Source organism: Pan paniscus, chromosome 10 (assembly GCF_029289425.2).
Source record: "Pan paniscus chromosome 10, NHGRI_mPanPan1-v2.0_pri, whole genome shotgun sequence".
Lineage (NCBI taxonomy): Eukaryota > Metazoa > Chordata > Mammalia > Primates > Hominidae > Pan > Pan paniscus.
Window position 1 is genome coordinate 134,721,479 of NC_073259.2, and position 27,826 is coordinate 134,749,304.

Here is a 27,826-nt window from a genome sequence, read left to right on the forward strand (position 1 = left end):
CATTTTTCCTGCTTGGATCCAAACTGATAAACTCCCTTTAGCAGCCATCCACTCCCTACTCTGGAAGAGTCTCATCCCACTTTGAAATAGGCTCTTCTCACTATGCCGAGCCATAACCTTGCTCCTCTGTGTAAGCAGACCCTGTGGAACTGACCTAATTATGTTACCTCCTTTTTCCCCTAAGAAATCTGATCTTTTCTTCCCCACAGTCCCTTTTTTTCATAGGGCTTGGCTTGAAATGACCTGACTGCATGAATCAAAGCTAAAGACACTGTGGGATATGCAAATCTGTTCTCAAGGTATGGGGCCTTCTGGCTGCTTCGTGGTGCACATTTGTTCTTTATCAGCAGTCCCTGAGCCCTTCCCTTTTCCCAGTAATAACATCTTAGTTTGCTGTAGGCAGGTCTCCCCCACTCTCAGATCATGGGTTTGGGAAGCCTCCTCTGTCTTATTACGTGGAAGGGTATTGACTGAGACTCAGGCCTGATCAATTGGATTGTTCAGTTTCTCTGGTCCCAGTGGTTGGTTCATAGATGCCCATTTCAGAGCTAATCAGAGCTAATGAGTAATGATGGGTCCCTGTCTGGGAGTGTTGGAAGACGGATCTGTTCTTTTTAAGGGAACTGGAGTCAGGTAGAATGTAAAGTTGGAGATAATACAGCCATTGTGCCTTCAGAAAGGGAGATTCTGTCTAAGAATTAAACCAGTAGGGGGAAACAATGCAAAGAGAAGAAAAGAAAGTAGCCAGATGCTGGTGACATTAAAGAAATCCCTGATTGTATTAGTCTGTTCTTATGCTGCTAATAATACATGCCTGAGACTCGGTAATTTATAAAGGAAGGAAGTTTGACTCACAGTTCCACATGGCTGGGGAGGCCTCACAATCATGGTGGAAGGCGAATGAGGACCAAAGTCACATCTCACATGGTGGCAGGCAAGAGAGAATGTGTGCAGGGGAACTCCTCTTTATAAAACTGTCAGATCTCATGAGACTTATTCACTATCATGAGAACAGCATGAGAAAAATGCACCCCCATGATTCCCCTATTTCCCACTGGGTGCCTCCCACAACACTTGGGGATTATGGGAGCTACAGTTCAAGATTAGATTTGGGTGGGGACACAGCAAAATCATACCACTGGTTCAAGCCATACCTGAAGGAGTCTCCTTCCTGTATATTTCAGTTATGATAAACATGAATAAACTTCATATTGTTGCCAATTTCAGATGGGATTTCTATCACTGTCAGTCAAAAAAGTTCTTTCTGGTCTTCCCACTCCCCTAAAAGAGCTCTTGTATTCCAAATGAATGAGCAGAGTTTGTTGTTTCTACTGTGGTGGGTTAGCAGCCTGGTCTCCCAGTGCTTTTGACATTTCCTAGTCATAGGCTCTCCCACTACATTCCTTGGGTCTGCATTTGATAGCAGCAGACTCCTCCAGGCCATCAGTTGTACTGAGATTGATTTAACACAGCTGAATGCATAACACAGGCCTTGGTTACTTTTGCCAAGGAAACGTGGGCCTTTCTCCTTTGTTCTGCAGGATAGAGGGCCCTTCTTATTTATATCTCCAAAAAGAAAAGTAAATGATTAATGAACTGGACTAAACAATAATATAATAATAATAATAGCTAATATATATTGCACCTTTATGAATATTAAACAGGTTAAATTTTTAAGCATTTTATATTCATTAACCCATTTATATCTCTCAAAGCAATTCATGCATCAGATACTAATATCATGGTCATCACACAGATGAAGACACTGAAACACAGCAAGGATGGGCAATGTGCCCAAGTCACACCACTAAGCAACTGGCAGTCTCACCAGGAAGTCTGAACTGAGACCCTCTGTGTGCTAAGCAGATAATGTCCCCTCCCCCAAAGATGTCCTAGTTTCTCTAATCTTTGACAGTGTCACCTTATATGGCAAAACAGATTTGGAGGTGTGATCAAGTGGACCTTAAAGTGGGAGAAATTATCCTAAATTGTTGGGTAGGCTCAATAATAACAAGGGTTTTTCAAAGTGGATGATGGATGCCAAGGAGGGTCAGAGAAGCACACATCGAAGTGAGTCAATGTGGGAAGGACTCACCATCATTGCTGGCTTTACAGATAAAGGCAGCAATGAGCCAAGAATCATGGGCAGCTTCTAGAAGCTAGAAAGAGCAAGAAAACCAATTTTTCTCTACAGTCTCCAGAAAAGAATGCAGCCTTGTCCACATCTTGGTTTAAGGCAGAAAAACTCAGATGTATGACCTGTAGAACAGTAAGACTATAAAGTTTTGCTGTTTTAAGCTAAGCATGTTACAGCAGCAATAGAAAATTAAGACATCTTATCATTGTTTTTTTAAAAACAACTTTGTTGAGGTATATTTGACCATTTGAAGTTCATCCATTTCAGGTGCACAGTTCCATGACTTTTAGTCACTTTACTAAGTCCTGAAAGCATTACTATAAGTCAGCTTTAAAATACTCCCATATGCGGCTGGTCATGGTGGCTTATGCCTGTAATCCCAGCACTTTGGGAGGCCGAGGTGGGTGGATCACCTGAGGTCAGGAGCTTGAGACAAGCCTGGCCAACATGGTGAAACCCCATCTCTACTAAAAACACAAAAATTAGCTGGGTGTGGTGGTGGGTGCCTATAATCCCAGCTACTCAGGAGGCTGAGGCAGGAGAATCACTTGAACCTGGGAGGTGGAGGTTGCAGTGAGCCGAGATCACGCCACTGCACTCCAACCTGGGCAACAAAGCGAGACTCCATTTCAAAAAAATATATATTCCCATAAGATCCCATTTACAATATATCCCTGGTCCCATCTCCAGCTCCAGGCAACTACTAATCTACTTTTCCATCTCTATAAATATGCCTTGTCTGAACATTTTACATAAATGGAAACATACAATATGTGTTCTCCTGTGTCTGGCTTCTTTCACTTAACATCGTAATCGTAGGTCCACCCATGACATTGTGTGTGTCAGTAGTCCATTCATTCTTATTGCTGAATACTATTCCACTTATGAATATATTGTATCTTATCTATGTACCTAATGATGGAAATTTCAGTTGTTTCTACTTTTTCCTATTACGAATAATTCTATTATGAACAATTTGTGCACAAGTTTTCACATGGACATGTGTTTTCATCTTACCTCTTTTTCCAGAAGTGAAATTGCTGGATCATATGGCAGTTTTACGTTTAACTGTGTGAGGAATGGTTTTTCAAAGTGGCAGTGCCATTTTACATTTCTGTTAATATTACCAAGTACACTTGTACAAGTACCACTTGTATTCATTTTCTCATTTACCATTGTCATTCTAGTAAGTGTGAAATAGTATTGCTTGTGGTTTTAACCTACATTTTCCTAATGACTAATGATGGTGAACATCTTTCCATATGTTTATTAACCACTAATATGCCTTCCTTGGTGAAATATCTATTCATATCATTTGCCTATTTTGGATTGAGTCATTTGTCTTTTTATTATTGAATTTTTAAGTGTTCATTGTAAATTCTAGATAAAAGTCCTTCATCAGATTTGTATTTTACGAATATTTTCTCTCTGTCTGTTCTTTTTTTTTCATTTTCTTCACATTTTTTGAAGTGCAAGCATTTTGTATTTTGATAAGGTCCACTTTACCTTTTTAAAAAAAGAAACTATGGGACATTCATTTTGTTGCACAAAACTCTATCATCTTCACCATTAGACTGCATGCCTCTCAAAGTAGCTCATTGCTTGATGTATTTACTAGCTTTGTTCAATGTTAGGTTAAGTATATCTAACATTCTAACTAACATTCAATGTTAGCTTAACTATATCTTAGAGTTGTTCAGGAGCTAAAGCACTTAAATTAGAATGTTGTTACTCCAATGCCCTAGCGAATTCTGCCAAGTCCCTGCAATGCCTGGAGACCACAGTTCAGGATATATGGGGAAAAGAAAGTTTTCACATTTTTTTCCTCAGTTTTGCCCAGGAATGGTCAGTGCCTAATGTCAAAATACACAGTCCGCAGCACAACAATATGAATGGACTGAATACCACTGGTGTGTATACTTACAAATGGTTAAGATGACAAATCTTATGTGTACTTTATAATAATAAAATGTTTTATTTAAAGAAATTAATTTAAACTCACTTGGAAAAATTACAGGAAATATGTTGTATGAAAATGCTAAGACATTTATAACAAAGACCTATAGGGAAAAAAAGAATGACCTGTGTTTTACCAGACCTGTTCATATATACACAGTCGTGATAAGGGAAAAATCACCACCATATATATTGAGTTTCAAAAGCACACTCAGTGTGTAAGGATAAACATAATTTATCTCTATTTACCTGATCTGAATCCAACAGGTCATAGTTCTGTCTCAGAGAAGGTCTTACAGAAAGTAGACTGATTCAGCACGTTACCTCCAAGTCTAGTATAAAGGCCATAATATGTCATAGTGTTACCGGTGACAGGTATCCAGAGTTACACTGTGTTACCAGTGGCAAATCCCTATGCGTCTGCAGCAACTTTAATTCTTGCCTCTTGAGAAGAAAGAATTTTACTAAGGGGCATAAGACTGAAGGAGAGACCGAGGCAAATTTCAGAGCAGGAGTGAAAGTTTATTAAAAAGCTTTAGAACAGTAAGGAAAGGAAAGAAAGGCAAGAGAAGGAAAGTACAGCTTGGGAGAGGGCTAAGGGGGCGACTTGAGAAACCAAGTACACAGCTCGACCTCCTGACTTGGGGCTTTTTTTTTTTTTTTGACATGGAGTCTCACTCTGTTGCCAGGCTGGAGTGCAGTGGCACGATCTCAGCTCACTGCAACCTCCGCCTCCTGGGTTCAAGTGATTCTTCTGCCTCAGCCTCCCGAGTAGCCAGGACTACAGGCGCGTGCCACCACGCCCAGCTAATTTTAGTATTTTTGGTAGAGACGGGATTTCACCATGTTGGACAGGATGGTCTCGATCTCTTGACCTCGTGATCCACCTACCTTGGCCTTCAAAAGTGCTGGGATTACAGGCGTGAGCTACCGTGGCTGGCTTGACTTGGGGCTTTTCTACACTGGCATACATCTGTGATCTTATTGGAAAGCTGCTGATCAGTTTCGTTTATTTTCTATCTATTAGGAAACAGCCTTTTCCTGGTGCTGGCTGTGGCTAATCATTACTTTTGAGAAAGGATTAGCAACAGCCTGACCATCACCTGTGGTCACCCAACACTCCCGGCGTGTGTATGGTCAAGGGAGCCCTCTCCTGCCCTGCTCACGCCCAACCAGCCACTTCCTGTAACTATAGGAGGCAGCTGCTCCAAGGTGTGTATTTTGGAACACTTGTTGTTGGTTATGAAAGCTGTTCTCCTTTCATGCTGCGTATGTCTGCAACGTGTAAGAAGGCCCAGGCTGCTGCTATATTTCTCAAACAGGAGAACGTTATGCTGTCTGCAGTCTTTGTATTTGTAGATCACATAGTAGGGAATTGCAGGCAGTTTTGGGTCAAAACAAGAGCTGTGAGTGAGTGTTGGCTTTTCCACATTCCAGCTGAGAGATTTGAGCTGAATTATTAATACCTCTGTACCCTGGTTCCTTTGTCTGAAAAATAAGGATTAAAAATGCCGATCATATGGTGGTTCTTGGGAAGATTAAATAAACTCATATGTGTAAAGCCCTCAGCACAATTCCCAGCACCTAATCAATGTTTTTGGAAAATTATTAATATTTTTATTACTGTTTTTTCATAAATATAATTATCTTTATATTAATAGCTAGAAGCTAAGATTGGAAATGTGGACAAAGGTTGCAGGCAGGCGGTATCCGTATTTCAAAGTGTTAGAATAAGTGTTGCATCCCCACCTCCCATATGGTAACAGATCTCAGTAGAGCAGATACAGTTGAGTACCCCTTATCCAAAATGCTGGGGACTGGAAGCATTTCAGTCCCAAGCATTTTTTCAGTTTTGGAATATTTGTATTATATTTATCATATTTTGAAACTGATTTTTTTCAGTTTTAGAATACTTGTATTATACTTATCATTGAACATCCCTCATCTGAAAATCTGAAATCCAGAACCCTTCAGTGAACGTTTCCTTTGAGCACCAGTGCTGAAAAAGTTCCAGATTTTGGAGAATTTGGGATTTTGGATTTTTGGATTATGGATATTCAACCTGCACTGCTGCATTTGTTGACCCGGATGACAAGTGAGAAAGAGCTCCCTGGGCCGGGCGTGGTGGCTCATGCCTGTAATCCCAGCACTCTGGGAGGCCGAGGCGGGCGGATCACGAGCTCAGCAGATCGAGACCATCCTGGATAACACGGTGAAACCCCGTCTGTATGAAAAATGCAAAACATTAGCCAGGCATGGTGGTGGGCGCCTGTAGTCCCAGCTACTCAGGAGACTAAGGCAGGAGAATGGCGTGAATCCGAGGGGCAGAGCTTGCAGTGAGCTGAGATTGCGCCACTGCACTCCAGCCTGGGCGACAGAGTGAGACTCAGTCTAAGAAAGAAAGAAAGAAAAGAAAGAAAAGAAGGAAAGAAAGAAGGAAGGAAGGAAGGAAGGAAGGAAGGAAGGAAGGAAGGAAGGAAGGAAGGAAGGAAAGGAAGAAAGAAAGAAAGAAAGAAAGAAAAGAAAGAGAGAAAGAAAGAGAAAGAGAGAGAGAAAGAGAGAAAGAGAGAGAGAGGAAGGAAGGAAGGAGGGAGGGTAGGAGGGAGGGAGGAAGGGAGGAAGGAAGGAAAGAAGGAAGGAAGGAAGGAAGGAAGGAAAGAAAGAAAGAAAGAGGTCCCTGCACCTGTGGGGAAGACATGGGTTGTATTTAAAACTGACACACTAAAAACAAGATCAAATAGGAGGAACAAAATTTTGTGAAAGTGCATACTTTAGGAATAGATGTGATTTTCCACAAAGCCTTCAAGGATTGTATTTTTGTCTCTGGTTTTCAACGATTTCCCTGAAACTATCAAACAGTATCTTGTGAAAGGCAGGATGTAGAGGCCTTAGGGTCTGGGGTCAGATGAAGTTAGGTTGGATACCAGCTCTGACACTTAACAGTTGTGTGGACTTGAAAACATTACTTAGCCTCAAGCTATTTAAATTCTCTCAGTTCCCTTCTATATAAAACGGGTATAATGGTAGAACCTTCCTCCTTGGATTGTCATCAGAATTAAGTGAGGTGAAGCTTGTAAAATGCTGAGCATAGGGCCAAGAACACTGTGACAGCGCCATAATTGGGAGTGACACCCATCCTGGAACACTGCATGGCCCTAAAAATCTGCCAGAGTCTTGTACTCCAAGATCCTTAAGTCTGCTGCAAATGATACCTTACCAGATTGAGCTATAACAATCCTAATAAAGTTCTCCTAGAGGAATGTACTCTTTTAATGCAATGTCTTAGACAGGACTAGGGTAGTGGAAGTCTTTTCATACAAAAAAAATGTATGTCCTTCAGTAAATTTGGGCCTAATTTTAAAGTATAACCCACAGGCCAAAAATGAAAATTTAGCTCAATTACGAAAGTGTTTTATTGAGCCTTTTTCCTTGACCTGTAAGAGATTCAGAAAGGGGTAAAATAAGGATACGCCATAGGGAAGTTCACGGTGTGATAGTAATAAGCCCTGCTAGTTTCTGGGGTTCCTAGGACCACCTGCCTGTTCAGAAAGATTCACAGGGCTCTGCACATATTGTTTATACAGCTAAGTTTTATTACTGCAATATTGGTCAGGTATTCAGTCAAACCACGAGGGTTATACTGGTGGAGTCAGTAGAATCCATGTGCAGGATTCTCATAATCTCTCTCCCACAAAGGTCACACAAAGCACACTCTTCCCCCAACAGTAAAAGTGCTGAAACATGAATACTGTGTTTCAACAAAGGGAAATCTGTTAAAGACTCAGTGCCCAGGAGTTTTACTGTGGGCTGGTCATGTAGACACCCTCTGTCTAGCAGAGGGTATGGTTTATGTGAACACCTGCTTCTTTCTTTTGAGAAGTCCCCAAATTCCAGACTCCCCAGAGGAAAAGCAGGTGTTCACATAAACAATATCATTTGCACAAGCAGTTTAGGCACACTGGGCGCTCTTATCAGTGAATTATTGACATTGAGAGACAAGTTTCCAGATGAAAAGGGCCAACCTTGACAACAGGCCTTTCTACAGATGACAATTTCAGCCCAGCTGCTCTTTCTTTGCTGCACACCAGGTGTTGGAGGCTGTCCATGAACCAGACCCTTCACGTATGTTATATCATTAATACATACACACACACCCCTATACACAGGAGCTTTTACTATTTCAGCAAGAAACAGAACAACTTGACCAAGGTCACACCGCTAAGAGGCAGAGAGGTGAGATTAAAACCAAGAAGACTCTTATTCTTATGTCCTCGTTTTTGCTGGTCGCAAAAACCTTCAGTGAGGCAGAAAATTTAGGCAAAGCTTCTCCCAGTGTTTCTTTGTCAGCCCTGACAGCAAACTCCTCATTTCCTTGGACTCCTCCTGAATGAAAGCCCAAGGTCTCTTCCCAGCTCTGAAATCACAGGTCATGTTCACCTCCGCATATGTTCGCTGGGGAATGATAGCAACAACTATTTGATAATGTTCTTGTGAATATTCAAAGTCAGAGCACAAGACCAGTTTCCTTTCCTTCGCCTTGAGGGAGTGTAGCAAAAAGCCAGAAATCACCTAAATTACCTTCTTCTTTGTTCTAGGGCTGAAGGAGGAAGGCAGGAGCCAGACAGGCTGAGCTTCCCAAGCTGGGGGCCCTCCCATTCTCTTACCCACTGTCTAAGCTGAAGCCACTCTCATCCAGAAGACGAAAGTCAAATACAGTGTTGCTAACTGAAGACTCACCTCCTAATGCCTGATCTCATTAGCAGTCGGGTTTAAAAGACTCAGCTCAACATAGCCTTGTTAATATTCTTACTCACCTACTTTGGTTTTAATAACATGTGTTCTTGTAACTTTCTCATGTAGTGTTTATTTTTTATTGCATGTTTTAAATGATATTTTGATTTTATTTAGTTAGAATAAAAATGGCAGATACTAGGTCATTATTTCTGTTCAAGTTTCTCATTCAGTAAGATCTTAAATTGTTCTGATATTTTGCATCCACAACAGAAATAAACAAAATGTGACCAACAAAATATAGATTACATCAAGTATTTATGGCCTATAAAAAGTGCATCCCATCTAAAAACCTTTCCAGGTAATTATAAGTATGCGAAAATAATGTAACTGTGAGGCATTGGAGATGGAATCCATAGTAATCTCTTTAGAGCAGTCGTAAAAGCATTAATTTGTGATTAAGTATGCACAATACTCTGTGTGGCCTGGAGCTGAGGAAGTCAAATTCAATCTGAAAAACCCCTTATAAAGAACAGCATTATTTGAGAAACAAGAGATTGAGGTAGGTCAGTGAATTAAAAAAATAAAAGCATTTTGAAAACTTAAGTCTAAACTAGCTATAGGGAGAGATGGTGGTGGGGTACCCCTTCCAGCTCAATGATTCTGAGACTAAAGGATTTGTCATTCCAGTTTATGCACACACATTTGATATTAGTGTCTCCTGCTCAGTGGAGAGGCCCACAATTTAATCAAAATTTTTAGGCAAAGCTAGTGAGAAACCACTGAATAATATTCTTCAGCTGTTAAAACATATAATAAACATTTCCCTAAAATGATACATTCTTTATTTCAGTGTTCCTAGCACAAATACTGCCAAAACTGCTGTGCAAAAGATGAGTTTAATTTCCTTATTTCGGGTATCTATTGATGATCTCTTACTGAGTCAGTAAACGTATTTCCCTAATCTACAGAAAATAAATATGGGGGCTTGCTGTAATTTGGTTCATATGTCATGATTCCAAAACTGTTATCGAAGCTAGAAATCACAAGGCAAACTATGCTGCATTTTTAAAGATATTAACGAAGTCTATATTTATGAATAATTCATGGATTGCCAGTGAAGTGGCAGGTTTTGCATACTTTAGCATTAAAAATTAATCATCTTGCTTCTGTCTACTGGTGTTCTTCAAAGTAGAATATTATCTGAGGAAGGGTTAGAGAAGACATTTAATTAATTTTATTTTGAGATTTAGTGCATTATAAGAATTGCTTAATATAGAACAAAAGTCATCAGCTCAAGGGAAACAAATTTAGTTCATTCACTCCTGGAACTGCTTCCAATATACACAACACATCCCACATGCACGTTGTCCTAGGGAGGTGGATTTGTGTCCACAGTCATGCTCAATCGAATATTTTATTTTAGCAGTTTCATTGGTTTCCAAATATGTGTTTTTCTCATTGTATTGAAATGCTAGTTTCGTTGTTTTGAATTGCATTGCTTGGTAAAGTTCAGTCTAATTTTTTTTTTTTTTTTTTGAGACAGAGTCTCGCCCTGTCACCCAGGCTGGAGTGCAGTGAAGCAATCACGGTTCCCTGCAACTTCTGCCTCCCAGGTTCAAGCAATTCTTCTGCCTCAGCCTCGCAAGTAGACAGGACCACAGGCGTGTGCCACCATGCCCGGCTAATTTTTGTAGTTTTTAGTAGAGACAGCGTTTCACCATGTTGGCCAGGCTGGTCTTGAACTCATCACCTTGTGATCCACCCACCTCGGCCTCCCAAAGTGCTGGGATTACAGGCGTGAGCCACCGCGCCCGGCCCAGTCTCATATCTTAACCTTATTCGAAGTCAGAAAGGATGAACTGTGGACCATGGCTAATTTCATAAGTACTGTGAGTTCTATGCTAATCATGGCATAAAAGGTTTTCAGTAATTAAGATTAGTTTCTATTTCTAAGGACAATCTCCTGTACCTGATCATTGTGTGCTTGAGCCATTGACAGACAGGGAATTGAGTCTTCAGAGCTCTGTTTCTGCATTAATCCTTCCTTCCCCACACAATAGGTGACCCTTTGAAGCAGCCAGCTTCAACCTTCTGTGCAGAGTCAGTCACGTGAATATTAAGCAAGACTCTAGGTCAAAAAGTTTCCTCCAACACTGCGTGACATACTCAGTACATTCCCAAAAGACTCCTATAGCAAAGTCAAGACTGCCAAACCCATACACCTTAGCAGCCCAATTTAAGACATTTGGAAAAATACCCAGTATCACATTTAATGCCTTCTCTCTTGAGCAAAAAGTACCAGACATTTTATATGCTTTTTCCCATCATCTAACAGAGCCTCAGCAGAATGTCAAGAATAGAGAATTCAGTAATTGAAGGAAAAAAGGAGCCAACAGTTCTCCTGCATATGTAGTTTTCGGAAGGTTCAAGCAACACAATCCTAAGCATTAGCGACAGGAACTCTTTAAAAGTTTGTACAACAGATAAAATTGATGATGCCATTTCTTTTGTAAGTTAAATATGTCTTTTGATTAGGACATACAAATTCCCATTGTAAAGGAGCTGTTTTGTCATTTAAATTTAAAATTTTCATTACAACTAAAGAAGGAAATATAAGTACCCAAACCCCTGTATCCCTGAAATAAACAGTATTAACTTCCAGTAGTTTTTCTATATGTATATTTTAAAGAAGATACTATTAAGATAATTTGTATTGCTTTTCCACTTAGTATTATGTCTTAAGCATTTTTGGAACCATTAAAATCTTTGAAAACAGGATTTTTGTTTTCCAAATTTTAATATAAGTAATACATAATCATTGTAAAGGAAGAGATATGGAAATATACTGGTAAGTGATAAGAGCATCTATATCTAATCTCCCAGGCCCAGCACTGTTCATTAATTCTGATGGCTTCCCATTTGCACATATGTATAAGTGGCAAGCAATATCACTGTGATATTAACTCAAGTGTTAGTAGCACAGACAGGATGTGCAGCAGGATCAATCAAGGTCCACCCACAGCACTATCCTGCAAAGGTTCCAACATCCCATCCAGCCCAGGAGCAATAAAGAGCGCATGGACCGAGCTCACTGCTACAGATGAGCAGAGGCTTCTATACCTGTGGAGCCTCACCTGCGTAAAATCCAGAGCTCTGGACAATGCTGCAGGGATGGGGCAGAGAGCTTCATTCTCAAAACCACAAAGGCATATTTTTTTCCAAAACCAATTTTAGTAACGAAAGTTATTGTAGTATTGGTAAACCTCTAAGATTTTTGACCAACCTCTGCCTTTGATCCCAACTAGAATAAATGTATCACATAATAAATCTTGGACCATTTTTTTTGCCCTTCCAAGCACTGATCTAAGCACTCTGTTAATGTTTACTTTTATAACCCTCATGGTAACAAATCACTATCATTAAACCAGTCTTACAATTGAGGTGACAGTAAGAAGCACAGAGGAGTTAAGTAACTTATCCAGGTTTACACAGCTTGTGAGCAGGAAGTCAGAACTTCGGTCTGGACTGTAGAATCCTGGGAGCCAATGGTTTTTGGTGCCACAGAGCTGCAGCAGCCTCATGCAGGTGGGAGGGGTGAAGGGAGGCTGGGGATTGAATGGCTTCTGGGGAGTCAGCATCCCCTCTTCTTCCTCATAAGCTGATATTTTCTGTGTATCACCACCAGTTTTATCAGTACCAGTACGCTTTTCACTATATGTAGTTAATTCATGTTAGTTTCTATCTCTAAGAGCAATCTCTTGTACCTGATCACTGTATGCTTGAGCCATTGACAGACAGACAGTGAATCAAATCTTCAGAGCCCTGTTCCTGCATTAATCCTTCCTTCTCTGCACAATAGGCAACCCTCATAAGCTGATATTCTCTGTCCATCACCACCAATTTTAGCAATACCAACATGCTTTCTGCCATATGTAGTCAATTAATATTAGCTTTTATCTCTAAGGACAATCTCTTGTACCTGCTCATTGATTTATTTTATAAATAAATAAAATATTTATAATTTATAAGGTTTATATTGTTTTATAAATATTAATTTTATAAATCTTTATTTTTCCTTTTTGCCTATATTATGATAAACAAAGCATAAAACTGTTGTACTTTGTGGGCAATGCCCAGTCATGTTTTCTGTTTTTTCCCTTAATATTTACAGTTCCTAGAACATCATCTGGATGCAAGCGATCCTTGCAGAACAGTTAACACAACACAAAGCCTCTATCCTCATGAACCAGTTACCAACGATTCTGTTCGAGTAATGGAAACTCATGCTGTAGAACAGCAGTTCTCAGTGCTTACTGCACAAGAGAATCACCTGAGGATGGCTTACCTGCCCTTTCGTGATGCCCAAGACCCACCTACAGAAGTTCTGATTGGGGCGGCCTGGACTGGGGGCCTGGGAGTTTTAAAAGTCTCCGGGTGATTTAAACGTGTGCCCAAAATTGGTAATCATCTTAGAAAGAGAAAGTTCTATGGATTCAGATGGCTTCAAGGAAAAAAATGATTGTTCCTTGATTTCTTATTAGAAGAATTATCATGGATGAATAAGGGTGGTCCACACCCCTCTGAAGAAAGAAACCCGAAACCCGAGCTGGAGTTTTCTTTCCTGAAGGGAAAAGCTTGTCTTTGACAGCAAAGTAAATTATTAGGAGAGCTTAATTTCAGATTGTGTAGACTCTTTTTTTTGTTTGTTTTTTCCCAAAGTCTTGCTCTGTTTCCCAAGCTGGAGGGCAGTGGCCCCATCACAGCTCATGGTGCAGCCTCAAACTCCTGGGCTCAGGAAATTCTCCTACCTCAGCCTCTCAGGGAGCTGCAACTACAGGCACATGCTGCCATGCCCGGCAAATTTTCCTATTTTTTTAGAGATAGGTTTTTGTCATGTTGCCCAGGTGGGTCTTGAACTCCTGGCCTCAAGGGATCCTCCCACCTTGGCCTCCCAAAATGCTGGGATTACAGGCGCCAGCCACCACACCCAGCCTCTGAATGTCTAGACTCTTGATTCTAAGTGGCTGGTGTTTCCCAGAGAGAGGAGGGTTGCAATTATGGAGAGTGGGCAGATTGAGGTGGAGTAACTAAGGGGATTGGCCCAGATGATGTGGAAGATGGGTTGTGGATTTCCCCCATGTGGACCCAGCATCCTGAGTACCCTAGAACATCAAGCGGGTGGAGCTCCGAGCCTGCGCAGGCAGCTGGGCATCTGTTTCCTCTGCAGAGGCTCTTCATCTCCAGCTCAGCTTGAAGGAAGGGAGCTGGCTCTCTCTGAGCAGAAACTATGGATGTCAAACAGGAGACCCCAGGAGCAGTAGCCAGGGTGAACTGAGGACCAGGGGTTTCTTCAATTCTTCCAGCTTGCACAAGTCTCTACATTCCTGACAATCACAGACAGTGAGGGAAGATCTCCCTCAAAGTTACTCAACTGCATTTTCTACCATCCCTGATGGGTGGAGGCTTAGCCAGACTGAAGCCTATTTAAGAATACAAAGGGATGTGCTATCTATTTTACCTTGAGAGCATGTTGCACTCATGACCTTTACTTATGCTATGATGGATTTGAGGATGTGGGAGTGCTCAAGCTCCACTACTCCACAGAGGATGGAAAAGAAGGAGGAAGGAGTAAATTGTTCAAAGGAAATGCATGATAGACAGAGATAAAGATGTGTAATGTCTTGATTTCAAAATTCTTTAAACACTGGGATATAGGAGACAGTCTGGCCTCCCGAGAGCTTTTAAAACACCACTGATGATGATCGCTCTATGCTATGGTCTGAATGCTTGCGCCTCACCAAAATTCGTATGTCCAAGCCTGTCTTGAAGGTGATGCTGTTAGGAGATGAGGCCATTGGAAGGTGATTAGGCCATGAATGTAGAGCCTCACAATGGAATGAGTGCCTTTAAAGGGGGCTGGAAAGACCAGAACCTTTCCCTTCCACCATGCGAGGACACAGGGAGAAGGCTATCTTTGTGAATGAGGTAGTGAGACCTCACCACATGTGGAATCCATCAGCTTTCTATCTTAAATACTCAGCCTCCAGAGCTGTGAGAAGTAAATTCATGCTTTTTAAACTACTGAGTTTATGGCATCTTGTGATAGCATCCCAAACAGACTAAGATCTCATGAAGAGAATCATGTAAGTCATTCGAGCCTTTTATGGTTATGTTTTGATGGAGATGAAAATAGAAATCTATGAATTCCTGTCAAAAGTAGTAAAGTGAATGAAGAAAAATTACTTATTTTATAGATATTTGTCTTGCTTTGTCTAAAACTTGGTAAACTACAGCAATTCTCATAGGGCTCAATCATATTGTAGCTATTTTTTGATACAATATTTTATTTTTATTGCTTATATGAAAAGTTAAAAAGAACATATACAAATATTAAAAAGTAGTAATTTTCACCAGTATTTGTATTCTGAGTTCTATTCCATCTATATGTGAATGTTGGATTCCTTTGCTTACTTTTTTTTTAACAATCTTATAATTGTGCCTGTTTCATAAAGTTAAAATTCACGAAGCCCAGTTAAGATAGTAAGGCTTTTTGAAAGCAAGTTTGTGGAACATTCATTCCTGAATGTAAATGCTGCTATCATATATTATTTTAAATGGCATGATGCTATTATTTGTATTTCAATATTTAAGTATAATGAATTATTTCAATATTTTCCCATTATTGTGACTTATTGATTTTTTAAAAATCAGACATATTGTAAAAAATAAATATTAGCTTCTTAGAAGAAAAGCCAAGTAATTGAATCTCCAGCTTTATTTCTAATTATTTGCAATCTGCTTTCTGTGCAAGGACCTTTTATTTGAGACTTCTATTTGCTCTTTGATATTTTCTTGGATTTTATTTGATTTTCTATGTTTTAACTGTAATTTAAGTTCTCTCTGGGAGGGCAGTTTATAATTAAAATTATTCCTAATTGTGCGTTTTTATTTCACTGCTGCTTAATGAGAGATTATGAGACAATTTGGTGCATGCAGGGAGATCTTAGATAGTAGAATAGTTGCCATTTGGGGAAAGATTTCTCTATTTTTAACCTGTGTAATGCAGACCAAAGCTCAAATGAACACAATATATTTACATGGTCTAGGAATATGGCTGTGAACCAAGGAAAACAATGACTGTCAGCCTTTGCCTGGATTTCTTGTTGGCATTCAGATTTACAAATAAACTTGGAAAATTGGAGATTGTTATGCGACTTCAGTGCATGATCCTATCCATGTGCTCTGGCCAGTCAAATGCAACCAGAAGTTCTGCTGGCCCCACGGTTCTTTGACCCAGTTGGCCTTTAGGACTGTTACATACACTCTACAAAACTTGTTGTTAATTTCACTTTATTTCCTCCTCTTCAGCCCCATCCCTCATTAGCCTCATTTCTTCCTACAAGATTATCAGTAAAAGGAGAATCCCATCAGCATGAATGATATCAAGGCTTCCATATTCAATGATTTGCCTATAAAATCCTTGTTTGTACCTGCAATGTATTCATTATACCCCTCATTTTAATTTAGTCTAATCAACACAAGAAAATTTCTGAGAGAGAGAGAGAAAGGACACGTTGAAAATACAATATAGCTGTGATCATCAGAGTGCACCAGTCCCCAGAGAATCCTATAGATGCAGCTCGTAGGAACTTTTGTCAAGGACAAAACACAGGGGTTACATTGTTAACTTTTCTTGTCATTAATTTAAACTCTTTCCTTAGGTTATATCATGGTTGTTAATAAAGTTTTGGAGATTGTGAGTGGACCCACCTGGCAACTATGGGCAATGTAAGTTTTCCCACGGTTACTGCCACTGCCACAGTTTTCAGGGTTTCTGTGTAGCCGAAGCCCGTACACGTGACCCAGGATTTTGGTTGGGATACATGCAAGAAAGGGGAAAAGGAAGGATGTGATCCTTTGCTGGGTGTTTTCATATCAGTGGCTCAAAGAAATTATACAAGCGGATAGAGGCAAGGACAGGATGCCACAGACCTTAGAGAAGGGACCTGAAAAGCTGGCATGACACAAAATCATTTTCAGTTGTATCGTGAAGGCCAAGGGGAAACGGGACAAGGAAAGAAAGTCTAAGGATATCTCACGTGGAAGGAAGAGCAAGGTGCACATGCATAGAGATGAAAAATGTGTCCCCACTTTCTGAGAAAGGCAAGAAATTGGTCCAGCACTGTAAGGACAGCAGTTGGAGGAGGGTAGGGGAAGAGCCCCACAAGAGACTGAGAAGCAGACGTCAGTTATCTGCATTCCATAGGTGGAGTTAGCACACTGTCTACATAAAGGAAAAGAGAGTAAATGCTTTACACTTTTCAGGACAGTATGTGCCACAACTATTGAGCTCTTCCATTGTCTAGCAGAAGCAGCCATAGACAATTTGTAAGCAAATATCCGTGGGTATGATCTAAAATAACTTCATTTACAAAAAAACACATGATACCATGGTTGGACCCACCGACTGCAGATTGCTGATTCTGTCCATGGATGGAGAAATTATAAGACCAGTGAAATTATCATATGACTTGTAGGTAGTAGAGCCCAAATCAGGCTAAACTATTCTGTTTTGTTCTGTTTTATTCTAGTGTTCTTTCTTCCTCTCTGAAATCTGAAATTATGCCACATTTCCTTGTGGATGGGGCAGAGCATTGAACACTGGGTGGTGTGGTGGTGGTTCTGTGTCCCACAAACAAAGACAACGACCAGGCTATGTCATGTTGAACTCTGCGTGGCTTCAGTAAAAGAGACTTGCTGTCCATGGAAGAAACCTGAAGTTATTGTAAATCTTATTTGAATCAGCCAGGTTTCTGAGTTGTAAGCAAGGGAAAGCACCTCTGGTTATTTTACAGAGAATGGAGATGCACTAATGTGATACTGGGTAGGCTCATGTAATCACAGGAGGATAGTAAGGAAAGGCTTAGAGGATACCCAAGGAAGGAAAATGCCCCAAGTGATGCCAAGTATTAGTCCTGTCAAGGGACCAGGAAGGCAAGCGCTGGGGGAAGACCATTAACAGAAGGCTGTGAGCACTGCAGCTGAAACCACTCCCACTGATACCCTGGGAAAAATGGTGTAAACACTGCAGATGCACCATCCTTCCAGAAATTATGCCCCTCTGCATTACAGTTCCCCAGAGAAATAGAACCAATAGGAGATAGATAGATAGGCAGATAGATGGATGGATGGATGAATGGACAGATGGACAGATGGGCAGACTGACAGATAGACAGCTAGTTAGATAAATAGATGGATAGGTGGATAAATAGATTCATACATACATTACATAGATACATAGATATATGGATGGATGGATGGATAGATGGATGGATGAATGGATGGATGGATGAATGGGTGGATGGATAGATTAGATAGAAATAGATACATAAATACATTGATACATAGATACATGGATGGGTGGATGGATGGGTAAATGGATAGACTAAATAGAGATAGATAGATAGATAAGAGGGGATTTTGGGGGGGAGAACTAGGTACAATTAGGATGTTGAGAAATCTCACAATATGCTGTCTGCAAGCTGGAGAACCAGGAAAGCTGCCAGCATGGCTCAGTCCACATCTGAAGGCCTCAGAACTAGGGGGAGCAAATGGTGTAGCTCTCAGTCTGAGGTCAAGACCTGAGAACCCAAAGGCCACTGGCGCAAGCCTTGGAGTCTGAAGTCTGGAAAATGTGAAATTTTGATCTCTCGGGCCAGGAGAGGGTGGGCGTCTCAGCTCCAGGAGAGAGAGGGAGAAAGAGAGAGGTAGGGATAACTAATTCCTCTTTCCTCTTTTTGTTCTAATCTGGTCCTCAGCCGATTGGATGGTGCTGCCCACAATGGGTGAAGTGGATCTTCCTTACTTAGCTCACTTACTCAAATGCCAATCTCTTCCAGAAATACCCTCACAGGCATACCCACTGATAGGGTTTGGCTGTGTCCCCACCCAAATCTCACCTTGAATTGTAATAATCCCCACATTTCAAGGGCAGGGACAGGTAGAGATAATTGAATCATGGGGGCAGTTTCCCCCATACTGTTCTTGTAGTAGTGAATAAATCTCACAAGATCTGATGGTTTCATAAATGGGAGTCCCCTTGGACAAGCTCTCTCCTGTCTGCCACCATGTAAGACATGGCTTTGCTCTTCCTTCATCTTCCATCACGATTGTGAAGCCTCCCCAGCCATGTGAAACTATGAGACCATTAAACATCTTTTCTTTATAAATTACCCAGTCTCGAATATGTCTTTATTAGCAACATGAGACTGGACTAATACACCCAGAAATAATGCTTTATGAGCTATCTGGATATCCCTTAATACAGTCAAGTTGACACCTAAAATTTACCATCACGTCTTCATAAGACTTTGCTGCATTTACATGTCCTGAAACAAAAGCCAGCTCAGGTTCTTCTCTTGGCGAGGCTGGGCTCTTACACACTAGCTGCACGGGAGTTGGAGAAGGCCCTGGCAATTTCATATTATGGAGTGGGTGGTAATCTTTGCTTCCTACAAAGAATCTTCAGTTGGGGAATTCCCCAAACAGAAAAAAAAAACAAACAGAGGAGCAAATAAAAATAGGTATATTTGTTCACTAGGGCTGTTATAAGAAAGTTATTTAAGTTTGGAAATGAAGGGCCCAAGGAGTTTGGAGATTGCCTAGAATGTATTAGAAAAATGTGCAGAAGGCACAGACTTGAGCGTTGTTATAGTAGTGAGCCAATCTGCATTGCAACATCACAGGCTGAGATGTAGTTTTTTTATTTAACAATATTTTTGTATTTAAGAATTTGAAAGTTTGGGTTTTTTTCCTCATATTATTCTCCTCTCTGATAAGAACAGGTGGCATCTCTTAAGAGACTTTTAGGATGCCTCCTAAGACTTAGAGTACACGAGGTTGTCATTGACAGTGTGTATAAAATTGCGTCTGTCTTACCTTCTTCTAGGCAGGAAAACAATGACACAGCTGAAGTTTTCTCTAGGAAAGTCACTTGAACCATCCCTCTTAGTTATAGAAACATTTATTTTCTTAAAATTTTCATATGACAAATATCTGAGTAGCCACACTCATTCATGCCTTCATTTCCTCAAAAGATTGAACTCTATCCAGTAAACGGAGATAGAAAAGGGCAGAGAAATTCCTCTTCTCCTACAGTTATTTCAGTGGCATGCAAAATTATGGTATTCAGAGTATGCCAAAAAGGGTATTCAGTGGCCTACCCTTTTTGGCATACAAAATTGACTCTGGAAGGTAGAAATCTTAATTTTCATAGAGAATCCAGGATCTCCCAGTAGGGTGGAAGTGGATGCTGCATTTCCTCTAACTTCAGTTGCATTTCTATGAAATAAAATTGCTTTGTGGGAAGAAGTCAGTGACCTGGCTCAGTTAAAGGTGGTAAGAGTTCATTTCAAAGAGTTGGCTTCAAAAAAATATGCAGCTGATTGCAGGATTCTTCATGGAACAGAGGTGGTGATTCGAAGAAAATGGCTAAAGATGTATATGACTCTGAAAGAACAATAATTTGGCACCCAACTGTGCCTGAGCACAGGGATCTAGGCAGTCCTGAACAACGCAGCCCACGGATCTGCACAGAATGACTCTTCAACAGTGCCACCGTGAGGCCATGTGAAGCAATACCCCTGTTGTCCATGAGATTTATTTATTTATTTTCTCCTTGCTGTTTAAGAGAGACTGGATTCCTTCTTTTGAACTATAGATTGAAACCAATGGATCTTGAACCATTTTTCATGAGATAAAAATGAAACAGAAATTCCATAATTCTTACTAATAGAGCTTTTATTTATTAGTCAATTACTTGGAGGTGGTCCTGGTGATATATGCCAGTTCATGTCTCTCCTCTTTATGGAAAGGGTCTTATCACTGCTTCTTCCATAATAACAGTCCCCCAGTTTTATTCACAAACCAACCGGACAGACCTGTGCCCTTGAGAGGAGATGACTGAGAAGCTGAAAAGGTGAGTCATGCCTGTTCTAAGCCAGTTTTGGCCCTTGTACCTGTGCTTGGTCTTGGAATGAGCCTTTCAGCCAGTTTGCACCTATGAGTCCGATGGGAGGTTCGCTGGGGCTTCTAGGAAAGGTGAATTCTTCATAACAGAACATTGTCAGAAATGTTTCCTTTTCTGCCTGCTCTGTCTCATCCTGCTTCAGATGAATATCACGTAAGGCCATGATACCTGAACCTGAAAGTTTAGAGGACTGGCTCACGGTGATGCCATGACCTGATATTATAGCACTGATAAATGACCTTAGCACTGCTCATCTCCACAGTTATTAATTTAAATTATTATTATTTGGGATTTCTGTCATTTTAGCACAAAATATTCCCCAAAGTGCAATTTTTCTTCATTACTAAAATAAAAATACTATACATTTTAACACAATTATTTTATAAAAAAAACTTTAAAATATATATTTAAGAAAAGCTTACCTAGTTATACCTTTAGATTGCATTGTACACTTTTACTTGATAAGTATTGTCTTAAATGCAATTAAAGGATGGATTTTGAAATAAATGGTTTAACATCTGCCTCTTAATAGCAAATTTCACAAGCAGGCAGGAACCAAGTCTCTCAGGTACACCCCCTAATACATAATGGAGGGTCTGACAAAATAGTTGATACTCAAAATTATTTGTCAATTAAAAGCTGGATGCAACAAAGAAATGCCATTTCACACTTCTATTAAAGATTGAGCATTATTACCAAATTCCAGTGCAGTCACATGTAAGCTCAAAGGCAAGGGCACCTTCCCAGTGGACAAGGAGAAAAGGTAATTTTTGGAATCGAAATGCTTTCTCCAAACTTTTGATGCATAAGAAACAAATACTCAGTTCAGGCTAGGTAATCACTCATGTTTCATTGATTGTGTGTCTTCAGAGTAAAGAAAAAAAAATAAGTGTAAACAGGCTCTAAAGGAGAAACTTATCCAGGAGCTATTGATTTGCCTTAAGTGTCCTGGGGGCAGGGCTGGTCCCTAAGCCAAGCAGCTCCATGCAGGATGCCCTCTCCTCTAAAGGCAGCAACCCCCTGTCACAAATTACACTGTTAAAATTTTCCAGTGAAATCTTACAAAGGTTTTGTACTGAGTGGGCTAGTATTTTTTCAATCATAGATTAAGTCTTTTCAGTGTCCTGAAACACATTTGTTCTTCCAAGACTATCATTTGTCCAAAGATAGGTGGTGCAAGGTGATTTGGATGAGTTGAAACCCTCAATCTTGAATTTCATAGGGAGAGTTATAACTACTTGATTACAGGCTGAGGTTTCTTTGCCTTCAATTCCTCAAAGAGAGGACCCCACAAGCCCCACTCAGTGCAGAGAGGATCTCTTTTGGGAAGGAGAAGGCAAAATAGCACGTATTTAACACTGCCTGGGTTATGAACTTAGCTATACTTACTTAATATATGGATATATATTTAATTTTCCCACTTTCCAAAATGACAAAAAAATAAAAACTTATAAGAGTTATATCACTTATCTACATTCGCCTGTATAGTAAGTGCTAGGTGGGGTTGGTATTTGAACTCACGACAATTTAAATCCATGCCCCTTCCATAAAGAATGCCAATTACACTTCAGTTCATGTGTCAGGTCCCAAAAGAATGATTTAATTGCCCAGAGATGTGCTGAGATTTTTCTAAATATGCATCTAGGGTTAGAAGGAAAAGTGACAAGATTGACTAGGAACATCTGCTGCAGGTCAGGAAGACTGAGTGGTTATGGTGTAATAAGAGCTACTTAATTGCTCTTCCTGTACTAAACCGTAGTTGGTTCCCAAATGAACCAAATTTATCCATATCTGCTCTATTATTCTAGATTTAGTAACTTTTAAAATGTTCATTAATTTCAATAGATATCTTTTACTCTATCACACAGTGGGGGAAAAAAGGTGATAACATTTTTCTTCCATAGAATGCTGTCATTCTTTTCTGGAATTAAATATGTACCTCATATCAGGGAAATCAAAGCATCTCATTGACATAACCACAGTACTTTAGGAATAGTTACTGACCTAATGAGTAAATGAGAGATAAGACTTTTTGGGGCTATTGTGTAGAGGAAAAACATATTTTTAATAGGACTTGAACCTGAGAGGATACAGCCCTCCCAGATCCCATCTCAATTCCATGTGGAGCCTGACAATGAAGTTAACATGGATAAGGGAAGTCTTAGGAGATGGAGACCAAATCCTGGTATCCTTGTGTGAGCCCCAATCCCAGCCTTGCCGGAATTCATTTCTTCCAATAAAGAGTTACATCAACAAATTATCTTGTGTACCTAAGCTGTTTGGAATTATATTTTCTATGTCACTCAAATATTTAGACAACCTGAAGAATTTGCATCCACAGGAGCTTTCTTGTACTCAGGATAGTGGCCACTTTGAGTATCTTTAATAGATGGAATCAGCATGTCTTTAACCATTTTCACACCTTCATTCAGTCACCAAACATTTACCCAGTAAGTACCATGGAGCAGGGACTACCCAAATCACCAGGAGCATAGAGCTAATTCGACAGGAACCCTGCCTCTAGGTCTTAGAATGCCAATGGATGGAGCAAATGTGCATAGAAACAACTTCAGTTCAAGACTTTATGGGACTGATTGTTGTTACATTTTAAAAATGGGGGGTTTCTCTGATCTGAGCTAATCAAATAAACATTAGACATGGAATTCAGGCTTTGAAGGATGGATAGAAATTTGGAAGAAAGAAATGATGGGTAAAATGGAGCATGCAAAGGGAATAATGACAGGAAATGTAGATGATAAACCACAGGTCAAATCCAAGACATGGTAGGTGTTCCAGATTCAGTAGCACTGGAGTGGTGCCCTTGAGTGGTAAGGTGAGACACTCCCTTGAAGAGAGAAAAATAAGTAGCATAAATTTTGAGAGAATAATCCATCTGGGGTTTGAATAGTAAAGGAAGGGGGTCAGGGGACCCAGTGATAGTCTAAAGTATAAGGAGCAAGGAGACTGGAAGAGACGAGAACAGTTAAGGTGAAATCAGTTAATTCTTGGCTGGATCCTGGATCCATTAAAAGCTGCTACACCAAACAATTAGGGGACTATTGGAGAAATTTAAATGTGGACCAGGTGAAATGAATAATTTGCTAATTTTGTTAAACATCAAAATAGTGTTAGCTGATACAGGAGATTCCTTATTTTTTGGAGATGTGTGATAAGGTATTTAGAGTAGAAGTATCATGCTGTTTGTAATTTTTCTTGAAATGGTTCCAAAATAAATAAAGGAAATATGGCAAAGTCTGAATCTTCATTGAATTTGGGCAGTGCATGCAGTTTTGTTATAGTTTCCTTTAAATTTCTCTGTATGTTTGAAAGTGTTTTTTAAAAATCAGAGAAGTTAATAAAAGGGCAACTGCAACTCATATATTGGATACTGGGAGTAGACAAACAAAAGGAGCTCTCCTAAGAGATGAAACATGCTCGGAAAGTCCATTTTCTTTGCTACACGAGCTTCTCTGGAACATTTGCCTTGGCAGCAACAATTTTCTTCCCGATAGTCATTGTTTTTTCTTTATGGATAAATTGCTTTTGTCCAGACAGTAATTTGCCCAGCCCCAGAGACTGAGTCATGGTTGGTCTGCTACAGCCCTGACTTCCCATTCCTCTTTGCCAAATGCTTTTCCTGCCTCCCTTAGAACCAAAGGTGAACAGTGATGCAATCCTGGCTTATGAGGCCTAAGGGGATCTTCTGGAACCACGATGCTCAGAGTGCTTTTTAAGGACCAGGAGCTTCAATGCCACCTCTGAGGTTGGGGGAAAAACACAGCGTTGATCTCCACCACAGACCTACTAAATGTCTAAAGAATACAATAAACAGGAGTAGACATGATTGTTTTATCACTCAGTTTGTCAACAGATTTGATGTTGCTTGGTCCTGTCACTGACCTGTGTAGCTAATAAAGAATCAGCCCATGTCTGTGCACAAGAAACACGTCACATGTGCTATATTGAGGCTCTCTTACTATAGAAAAAAGTGCTGGTGTCATAGGAAATTTGATCATGCAACACATGATTCCTAAGCATTTGAATTGACTACAATCTGTGACAATTTTGTGACATCCTGTCCACTCATTCGTGACATTTAAAGTGATTCAAAAAGTACTTAATACGAATTCAAATATATATATTAATATACATTAAAATATGTATTTGTATATTAAAGTATATATTTAAATATACATGTATACTTAATATATATTTAATATATATATTTAAATTATTAAGCACTTACATATGTATTGCATTCCTTTAATGAGAGACACCTTGAAATGTTTCAAAGCAAGGTTTTGGAATCTCTGCTTTAAGGTGCTTCTCCTTAAAAGGCACAAGGTTGGATCTTAGCTGAAGTTGAAGACTTTCAGAGGTTGTCGTTTCCTGTATCTACCAAGCAGGGACTACCCCACAGGAGCTCTGTGTCTGAATTCTAGGCCCTTCTTAGCATTTCCTATCTATTGGGACTGAGTTTACTTTCCTTCAGACCTCAGACTGCCCACCTGCCATGAGGATGTTGTATTTATATGATCAGGCAGACTGGTGGCTACCCAGAAACAAAAACTCAACCATCATTGTGCCTAGGATGCCTCCTGAAATCTCTTCCAGCGGCAATCAAGACTAGGAAAAACCGTCTGTATGTGGAAGGCACACAACTCCATCCACAAATTCAGATAATCAAGACATATAATTTTATCTTGCTTTATTCTGTAATTCTACTTAAGTTTTATTTTTAACCTCCTCTCATCTCTCAGGAATGTTGACCTTACTCAATTTATGAGGGCTTGAGCAAGATTAACTTCCCTGTGGTGGGGGTTACAGTAATGCACACCCTAGAGTTGATGCAATGGGTGAATGAGTCAATACAAAGCATTTGCAAGAGTGCCTAGTACTTGTGATTGCCATTGTCATAATGATTTAGGGTTGCCACTGCGTCTCTCCAAAGTTGTATCTCTGTTCAAATGACTTAGACAGTATCATGGCCCACATGGTATCTTTGGACTATGCAGCCCTCTGCAGAGACATCCTTTATCCTATCTTGTACTAGGTAACTGGGTCACACAGGTTGCTGCTGTATCAACTCTTGTTCCCTTCTGAGAGGCTCCTCATGCCCAGAAATTATCCTTCTTCATCTTAGTACCTCCCAAGGCTACAAGAGTTTGTTTTGTGCTATGCTGGTCTATAGGAATTTTTATTATTGTATTCTTTAGAGTATGAATCACTCTTATTCCAGATACCTTCTGTTGCCAGTCATGGGGTCATGGAAAAACTGAAAATGTTTTACAGCTCACAGTACTTTTTCTAAAACAAAGACAGTGACCCTCGAGTTGTGTGCCAGATATTCTCCACTGGCAACACTTCAATACTCTTTACCATTTTCCCTCCCACTCTGTACCCTTGAGGGCTAACAATATGGTTTGGCACCATTAATTAGAGTCTTTGCCCTCCAACATCCGGTTAGATTGGAAAGTGAGAGTTAATTGCAAGAAATCAGAGAATGAGAGGAGAGGAAATCCAGGTCTTTGGTTCCCTGAACCCACTCCGGTGAGAATGGCACCAATGCCCTTCAATCAAAGACATGCCAGGACACACTTGTAGCTTAGCAAAGTTGGGTTAATTGCCTTGTGGCAACAAGAGAGGATGAGCACCATGGGAACCATTACGTGTCTCAAGAAGGGTGTATTAGAAACAAGTTGTTCTAGGATTTGGGCCTTCTTCTTTCAGATGATTTTTGGGTAGGTTCCGTGAAGTGAGGCTTTGAATAAAATACTTTCTGAAAGCAAAGTGGTTTGACATCGCCTAACCATTTTTGTATAAAGTCAGAGTATCTGCTAAGCAGCCCTCATCAGGTTTCTTTAACATATAGGTAGCTGGGTTAGCTTTTTTTTTTTTTATTAGTAGTAATTTTTTTTTTTTTGAGACAGACTTCCACTCTGTCTCCTAGGCTGGAGTGCAGTGACATGATCTTGGCTCACTGCAACCTCTGCCTCCTAAGTTCAAGCAATTCTCCTGTCTCTGCCTCCTGAGTAGCTGGGATTACAGGCACATGCCACTATGCCTGGCTAATTTTTGTATTTTTAGTAGAGATGGGGTTTTGACATGTTGGCCAGGCTGGTCACTCCAAGCCTCAAGTTATCCACCTGCCTCGGCTTCGCATGGTGCTTGGATTATAGGCATAAACCACTGCACACAGCCAAAATAACCTATTTTATAATGTTTCAGCCTGCCCTCAGTCCAGAGAGTGGAAAGATGGAGAAATCTTCAATATTCTTGAACATATAACCAAGTCCACTTTTTCTCCACCTAGAACCCAATCATTCATTGCAAGGAAGTTTCCTGATTTTTCTCTGCATGTCCTTGATTTCCTTTAGTGAAGGGAGACACCATTAAAGTTCATTATGTTTGTCAATGTAGTATTTTATGAATGCAGCCCTTGAAATGTGACCAGATCCAAACCAATCAGATTTGCCACTGTGCTGCCTTTCACAGCAGGGAAAGCTTTATGTTGGACAGAATTTTGTTTTCTTCTTTCCTGTCCTCTTTGAAAGTGCCTATTGCCCTGAATGAATGGTAAGTGGTAAATACTTCTGCCTCTCAGCTTTTTATTCTTATTTCCTTATAATTTTTATGGAAGAATTAGTGAGAAGCAGAAAAAACAAGAAAGTATCTTTCAATAAAAGTTTACTTCTCACTGAGGAGATGGCTGATTAGATTTTATCTTCAATAAAGCCTGGTGAACTTAATTTGGCAGGTGTCTTACCTCTACACATGTTGTGTTATCCAAATAAAGCTTTCTAAACCTGACTGGTAAAAAATAATGACCTGATGATGTTGGTAAATGTAAAGATGCCAGGCTTCTCACTGGGAGAGTCATATAACTCCAGGGTGGTACCCAGGAATAAGTACTTTTAATAAGTGCCCAATGTGACTCAGAAAACCAGGTAGGTTTGAGCAATTTGGGTAAA

General features: G+C 40.1%; 2 long non-coding RNA genes across 2 annotated transcripts in view; both read right to left on the reverse strand.

The window, feature by feature from the left end:
* LOC117975240 (uncharacterized) overlaps nucleotides 1-27,826 on the reverse strand; it is a 184,028-nt gene that overhangs the window by 99,712 nt on the left and 56,490 nt on the right. The window lies entirely within an intron of this gene.
* The window catches only part of LOC130540693 (uncharacterized), a 37,333-nt gene continuing 19,341 nt past the window's right edge, over nucleotides 9,835-27,826 (reverse strand). Inside the window, exons 2-3 of the long non-coding RNA XR_008954687.1 lie at nucleotides 22,377-22,496; nucleotides 9,835-10,027 (exon numbers count right to left, since the gene is read on the reverse strand). This is a non-coding gene — a long non-coding RNA (uncharacterized LOC130540693). The remainder of the gene's footprint in view (nucleotides 10,028-22,376; nucleotides 22,497-27,826) is intronic.